Source organism: Humulus lupulus, chromosome 9, assembly GCF_963169125.1.
Source record: "Humulus lupulus chromosome 9, drHumLupu1.1, whole genome shotgun sequence".
NCBI lineage: Eukaryota > Viridiplantae > Streptophyta > Magnoliopsida > Rosales > Cannabaceae > Humulus > Humulus lupulus.
The window spans coordinates 119,595,181-119,603,687 of NC_084801.1; the positions used below are offsets into that span (position 1 = coordinate 119,595,181).

General features: G+C 34.2%; 1 long non-coding RNA gene across 1 annotated transcript; it reads right to left on the reverse strand.

The window, feature by feature from the left end:
• Positions 1–7,706: 7,706 nt before the first annotated feature.
• On the reverse strand, positions 7,707–8,268 carry LOC133800511 (uncharacterized). The gene is made up of 3 exons (XR_009876497.1): positions 8,235–8,268; positions 8,042–8,082; positions 7,707–7,940 (listed from the first exon to the last, which is right to left on the reverse strand). It is a non-coding gene; the product is annotated as an uncharacterized LOC133800511 (long non-coding RNA).
• Positions 8,269–8,507: the final 239 nt, after the last annotated feature.

Consider the following 8,507-nt stretch of genomic DNA (forward strand, 5'->3'; position numbering starts at 1 on the left):
GGGTAGCTCGAAAGATAGTAAAAGTCGTCTCCTCCCCGAGCTCGGGAGGGGTTGCTTTTCAGACAGAAGAGGTACAAAATCTCCTGTGGTGAAGGTCCTTTCCACTTCAATTCGTGGTATAACGACCTCAGGGCAGACAGAACCCTGTAGGAATTAGTGTTGAGCTGGAACGGGGCCAACCCAACAAAGTCCGTGAAGTCCTTGAAGAAAGACTTCAAAGGCAGTAGCGCTCCTGCCTTCATGTGCTCCTGGCTCCATGCCGCATACCTCAGCCTGTTGTCAGGGTTTCCATTCCCTGGAGCATAGCAGCTTCGTTCATTAGAGGTTGGAGTCCGACACCTTAGGGTGTTTGACAGGCTAAGACCGTGGAAGGCCAGGATATCAGTTATCTGGCCTAGTGAAGTAACCGAGCTCCAGTAGTGCTCGGCCTCAAAGAATTCCCTCCTCGGTTGCGAGGTAGAAGGCTCCCCCATGAGTGAAAATTGGAGCTCTCCCGGACTATATGCAACGGTCACTTTTAACCCAGGGTCGAGGGGGATCGGCCTGGGTCCTGAATTAGATTCTAGATAAAGAGCCTCTCGAAGGGTTCTCCTCTTCTTTTCTATGACCTCGATGATTTGGCAGCGATAGTGAGCTCGGGTTTCCTCTTGTTCGCGTGCGAGGTCGTATTCACGAATCAAACGTTGATTCCGAGCAAACAGCGACTCTGGGCTCGGGGTTTTTGGCGAGTAAGGGATTGCCAGCAACGACCCCCACCGTCTTTCCAGATTCTGTGGCTCAAGAAATGCGAGCTTGACAAGACAAGCTCGGAGAATGCTTGAATACGAAATGAGCTCGATACTAAGACTCCGATTGAGAGTTGGAATGTGTATTCTACGAGAAAAAGGAGGAGAGTGGATAAATTTTTTTTAAAATCACGAAATATCAGGGAAAAAGGGTGGCGGTTATTCAGAAATGGTAATCTTGGGTATCGTGCATTCTTTAAAACCAAGATTTTATACCCGATATCTTGGTGTGCAAGATATGTCTTTTAAAATTTTGAAACCCAGGAAAAAGAGACCTTGTTCTACACCGAAACTGGATTCGGAATCAGTGATTTAAACCTAGTATGGAGACTTAAACGTGAAAGTCTATCGATCAAAAATTTCCTAGCGTATCATACTAAGAAAATATATTAGCGCATTCCCAAAAATAACAAGAGTAATATAGACAGAAACTAGCATAATGGAAAATAAAAAAGACAATCGGATACTTACACAATGATGGCGATTGCAGAGAAATCGTCAATTGAAGGAGAGGCTGCAGATATGAGCTCATGGTCTCGAACAAACTGGTGGTCCTCTGTTTCTTCGGCTGAGAAAACATGCACAATCAAGAAGTTCTCAGGGATAGTTTCTGGTTTTGCTTCTTTTCTTTCTTCTGATGAGCGCAAAATAAAAGGAAGACGATGACTGGGGTCTTATATATAGATGGTAAAAGGGGATTAATCTGAGCCATTGAACAAAACCCTTGTAAAAACCAACGGATAGGGATTAATGATATGATGGTACCAGAAAGGTGGCAGACGAACGATCGTGGGCAGATTTCCAAGGTACTCGAGTACCCTGAATGAGCAATACCCAACTGACACGTGTCCATTTTCAAGTATGTGACGGTGCGGTTCCCGAAGAAAGTAGTTCAAAAGTTTCCTTCTCATAGGATTCGAACAAATACTTTTGAGGGGGCAAAATGTTACACCCAGATTTCGAGCCATGAGAATTGTGACCTCGAAAGCTGGATTCATAATGAATGGACTCGTAATATCTAGAACACGTCCGAAGCATAGGCATCGAGCCTGCGAAGCAGAGACGATTTCGAAGATGGTAGCCTCGAGATCCTCACAAGCTCGAAAGGCTGACCCCGAAGTACATCTGTTCTCGGGATAGCCTCGGATTAGGGTTCCGATCTTGACACACGTATGAGCTCGAACTCATGTGGTCTCGGGAAGATGCTATAGCTCGAAATCCAACAAGAAACCTGGGTAAATAGGGCCTTGGCGATATAAGATAATAATTTTGAATATCTTTATGAATCATCAATGAGAGACGCAGTCTACATTGATTGCTATAAATCCCCTATAATCAAGGGATATTATTTGTTCAGTTATACGCCCCCTGATCTTCAGGGGATGTTTCCTTGTATATAGGATTGCAGGCTTTTAATGCCATTTAATTTATTTGCATATACAGAATAACTTCCCAAAATATGTGGGATAGTATTCTGAAATCTTCTCTATAAATAGAGAGGTTATGCACCATTGTAAAGGACCGAATTTTTGTGATCTTGAGAGAAAACTCTGGAGAATTCATCCTTGAAGAATTTTCAGAGATCATCTTAAGTATAATAACAAAGACTCGTGGACTAGGCAGATTTAACTGCTGAACCACGTAAAAAATCGTATTTGTGTTATCATATTTTTATTGACCATAATTGATTATTGTTTTCGTGCTCATTTTTCACTGTTGACGAAAAGCGGCGTCAACAAAATTAAATAATTAATTAATTTAATATAAATTAAAATTATTAAATATAAATTATTTTAATTTTTTTTAAATTACTTTTCCCTGCGCAAAATTGCATCGGCAAAAGGCCTTGTCGGTAAAAATAACAAACTTTTGTCGGTACAATGATGAACTTTTTCCAGCACATTATAAAGCCAGAAAAAGTTAAAATTTTGCCGGTGCAAGATTGCGCCGCTAAAATTCTTTGCCGGCATCATTTTACGCTGCTAAAACGTCTCACTTTTGCCAGCGTGATTTTGCGCCGCCAAAAGTGTTTTTGACAATTCTGTGCAAACTTTTTCCTTGACGTGTCCATTTTTGAGCCAACGCATTTTTGCATCATTAAAAGTTACTTTTTCCGACGCGGTTTGTTTTGTGCTGACAAAAGTCCTATTACCGATGGACTTTTACCGACGCAAAAACGCATCGACAAAGCCAAGACGACTTTCGCCGGTGCAAAAGTTACGTTTTTTGTAGAGTGTGGTGTGACTGGTACGTTCTTCTGGCTACATAATCATGCTAGGTTGTGTTCTATATATATACTGCATTATCTTTCTTAATTGCATAGTAAAAAACAACAAAGATTATTTACTTCTCTTGTATTAATTGTTTATAAGAAAACCCAGTTTATATATAATATGTTTGTCAATTTTATATGCACTTAAAAAATCTTAGCATAAGATATTCAAGAAGCATTTGAAAAGATATTCTGTAATAATTGGACATGTTGTGCATTATATATAGTTCCAAGGTTATTATGAACATGTTACAGTAACTCTTGACCATTCCTAAAAAGTATTTTACTCTTAATTCACGTCTTGCATTGCAGATGTAGTGTAGATGACAAACCTCCACTCCAGTACCAACTTATATATTTATAAAACGACATTATTTATATAAATTGATAATCATCTTATAAACGATAATATTTAGAGAAATTGGTGGAAATAGACCCCTTTTATAGTGCATTTTGCACAATAACCTACTTTCAAAATATTTTAGCTAAATGGCTTCTTTTATTAATGAATTTTTTGTATTACCCATTTTACCCTTAAAATAAATTAAAATAAAACCCTAATAACTATCATCTTCTTCATCTCATCCATCCACCCACACCCATCCACAACCACCCACTATCATCCCCCACCGCCACCACCACCACCACCACCGGCGACCACTGCCCCATACCGCCAGTGAACACTGCTCATCACCGGATGCTGCCATTTCTCTACAAATCCAGCCACCACTCATTCAAAAGGTTGGTTTATAAAAAAAAAATTATATATAAAATATGAGATTTTTTATATTGTTTTTTAGATTTAAAATGCAAAATGATTGTTTTAGTATATTGAAGTATAAGTAAGGATTTAGGTTTATTTCTGGGGTTTTATGGAGGTTAAAGCTTGAAAATCTGAAGAAAAAAAATTAATGGTGGTTTCGGCTATTTTCGAGATAGAGAAATCCATAATTTTTTGAGAGCTTGTCTAATTTTTCGACAAGGAGTCTAATATTTTAGACCAGTTGTCTAAATTTCAGACCAGTAGTCGTATTTTTTCGACCACCTGTCTAAATTTTAGACCATCTGTCAAATTTAGTCAAATTTAGACAAGTAGTCTAATTTTTAGACAGATCGTCATATATTTTCAACCACCTGTAGAATTTTTAGACGGGTTGTCTAATTATCAGACAGGTTGTCGAATTTCTAGATTTTCAACTTGATTTTCATTTTTTTTATATAACTTTTTAATCAAAGTAATACCAATAATTTATATTAGTTTATTGTATTATTATTTTTCAGATGTCATTAAAAAATATTGTAATATTATGTGATGGAATGTGGAAAAAGAATGAGGACTCGTGGAAATGGATTTCAAATAGCTCACGATCAAGATGAAGTTTGGTACAAACTAACCTAACTTATGAGGAGTTAGTTGAACATATTTATGAAGTTATAGAAATTGATCGCAACCTCTTCGATATAGAATTAACTTACAAAATAATGACAATGGTGGAGATTGAACCAATTGAAATAAAAAATAGTTGAGACATTGTTAGTTTCTTTAAATGGCAAGAGCGTGATTTGGTTCCATTATGTGTGGGTTTGATCAAGAAGATGGAAAATATGCTCATTAAGGATAGACTTGTTACTAATATTGCTTCTACTACAAATGTTAATTAAGATCCAATTCTACATGATAAAGTGTTGTTCTTATACTATAAACATAATCATCGTAATAGTACCTCAATAGATTATCTACCACTCAATCATTGATCATCATAGTAGTTTGATTGAAATATGTATCACTCAATCTGTAATCATCATAATCTCATAAAGATTAAGTTTTGTTTAACTTTATAAATTTTTAGACAAGTTGTCGAAACTCACGACTAATTGTCAAAAAGGTATAATTAATTAAGATCCAATTCTACATGATAAAGTGTTGTTCTTATACTATAAACATAATCATCATAATAGTACCTCAATAGATTATCTACCACTCAATCCTTGATCATCATAGTAGTTTGATTGAAATATGTACCACTCAATCTGTAATCATCATAATCTCATAAAGATTAAGTTTTGTTTAACTTTATAAAATGTTACTTGAGATATATGTTCTTTTATTGTGTTATTGGAGCCCTTTTAGACATTTCAAACATTTTAGACAACCTATCAAAATTTGAGACTAGCTGTCGAAATTTTTAGACAGGCAGTCAAAATTTTAGACTAGCTGTCGAAATTTCAGACTAACTGTCAAAATTTTTAGACATGCAGACGAAATTTTAGACTAGCTGTCGAAAGTTTTAGACAGGGCATCAAAATTTGAGACTAGCTGTCAAAATATTTAGACAACCAGTCGAAATTTCAAACTAGTTGTCAAAAGTTTTAGACTGGAAGTCGAAATTTTAGACTAGCTGTCGAAAGTTTTAGACAGGCCGTCAAAATTTGAGAGTAGCTGTCGAAAATTTTAGACAGGCTGTCGAAATATAACACAAAGAGGTCTGAAACAGAAACATCCAACACAAGTAGTCTATAACAGTTTGTGGTATACCAGAACAGTTTTATACATAAACAAAATACCATTTCATTGCCTTTGCTAATAAATATCCAATACAAGTCATACTATAAGAGTTTGATACATGAACATTGTCATACTACAAGGAGAAGATGGCTATCGAGTAGAACAATTTTGAAAGTAGGTTATTGGATCTTAATTAACATTTGTAGTAGAATCAATAGTAGTAATAAGTTTATCCTTAATGAGCACATTTTCCATCTTCTTGATCAAACCCAGACATAATGGAACCAAATCACGTTCTTGCCATGTAAAGAAATTAACAATGTCTCTACTATTTTTTATTGCAATTGGTTCAATCTCCACCATTGTCGTTATCTTGTAAGTTAATTCTATATCGAAGAGGTTGCGATCGATTTATGTAACTTCATAAATATGTTCAACTAACTCCTCATAAGTTAGGTTAGTTTGTACCAAACTTGATCTTGATCGTGAGCCATTTGAAATCCATTTCCACGAGTTCTCATTCTTTTTCCACATTCCATCACATAATATTACAATATTTTTTAAGGACATCTGAAAAAAAAAAATAATAATAAACAAATATAAATTATTGGTATTACTTTGATTAAAAAGTTATATAAAAAATGAAAATCAAGTTGAAAATCTAGAAATTCGACAACCTGTCTGAAAATTAGACAACATGTCTGATAATTCGACAACCCATCTAAAAATTCGATAGGTGGTTGAAAATATATGACGATCTGTCTAAAAATTAGACTACCTGCCTAAATTTGACAGATGGTCTAAATTTTAGACAGGTGGTCGAAAAAATACGACTACTGGTTTGAAATTTAGACAACTGGTCTAAAATATTAAACTCCTTGTCTAAACATTAGACAAGTTGTCAAAAAATTCTGGATTTATCTATCTCGAAAATAGCCGAAACCACCATTAATTTTTTTTTTCAGATTTTCAAGCTTTAATCTCCAAAAAAACCCCATAAATAAACATAAATCCTTACTTATACTTTCAATATACTAAAACAATCATTTTGTAATTTAAATCTACAAAAACAATATCAAAAATCTCATATTTTATATATAAAAAAAAACCATTATAAACCAACCTTTAAATGAGTGGTGGCTGGATTTGTGGAGAAATGGCAGCATCTGGTGATGAGCAGTGTTCGCCGACGGTAGGGGGAAGTGGTCGCCGGTGGTGGTGGTGGTGGTGGTGGCAGCGGGGGATGATAGTGGATGGTTGTGGATGGGTGAGAGGAAGAAGATTATAGTTATTAGGGTTTTTGTTTTAATTTATTATTATTTTATTTTAAGGGTAAAATGGGTAATACAAAAAAATCATTAATAAAAGAGGTCATTTAGCTAAAAACTATTGAAACTAGGCCAAAATGCAAATTGCACTATAAAAAAAGACCATTTTTCCAATGACTAATATTTATGAAAATGATGAGAAACCTATATATTAACTTGAATTGAATTTGACAAAACGATTGTAATTTTTAAATGATGAAAAACGACACGAGTATATTTGCTTGTTTTGTAGTAAGCAAACGACAAGTAATGATGGTGTTTGGTAAAAATTTTGTTTTTGAATTTTTTACAATAGAAAAAAGAAATATTTTTTTATTTTTAAGAAATAGAAATGTATTTGGTAACTATTTTTGTTTTTTATTTTATAAAAAAAAAAAAAAACATGTTTGGTAACTTTTATTTTTATTTTTGTTCAATTTTTTTTTAAATAAAAAGTGTTTGATAATTCATGTTTTTTTTGTCTAAACTTAAAAAAAATACTAATTTTTTTTAGAAAGTAAATATAAGAAAATTATGATAAAAAGGATCAAATTAATAATATTAAAATAGCCTCAAGTCTCAAAATCAATAATTATCCATGAGATAACCTTGAAGTAGGATTAGACATTTCGTTCCTAACAGTACTTTTATCGGCGAAAAATAAAAAGTACCAAAAAAAGAGAAATCAGCAACGAGTTAACTCGATGGGAAAATCGACACCTCTCTAGCAACAAGCTCAATACACTGAGAAAAGTAGTTTTAAAATAGAACTCCTAAAATTAAACTAATGAAAATTTATCGATATCTTTAAATAAGACTTGTAACAATATAAAAAAAAAAACTTATTTGTCTTATGCTATGCAGGTTACATATATCTTTTTTTTTTCTTTTATGCAAATCTAGCCTAGGAACAAAGTGGCCAGTTTATTTACATAAAGAGCATAAAAGAGAAGCAACCCTTTTAACCACCATTTATGAGCTTCAAATTTTCATTCACAAAAATTAGACGACCCTTCGAGCGGCAGGAAGACATTGATTTTCATTAGCCTTCAACAATTTTTACAACAAACCTGGATAACATAATAGTAATAACTTAAGTAAACTATCACAAAGAGTATGTAAACTGTAAACTATGCCAGACAACATACAGACTCCAGCATCAATTACTTACCCGAATGGGCTCTGTTTGATGGCCAGTAGTTCAACATTTAACTGCAAATTCAAAGCTTATGGATCTTAGTAAACATGAAGGAGTTTTGGAAGGGGCCATTGGAAAGGGTGGCATAATGATCAAAATGAAGGAGTTTAAAGTGCAAAGCTAGCCTTTAAATGATGCTGAGTTTTGGAGTAACTATATGAATTACCTCTATTGTAGCATTTGGAGGAATTTATTGAACTCCTTTCTTTCCATAAGCTAGCTCTGAAGGCACAATTAGTGATCTCTGGAGAATAACAGTTGCACAAGCTTTTAAGAAGAGAACTAAATGCTATAACTACAGTTTCAAGTGAATCTATGCTACTATGAAAAGAGAACTAGAAATTCCATGACTACCTACTATTATTAACATAACATGAAAGTGGGGAGAGGTATCATGAAATTTCCTCTAAACTTAGTAGAAAAGTAGATTTCAAGACAA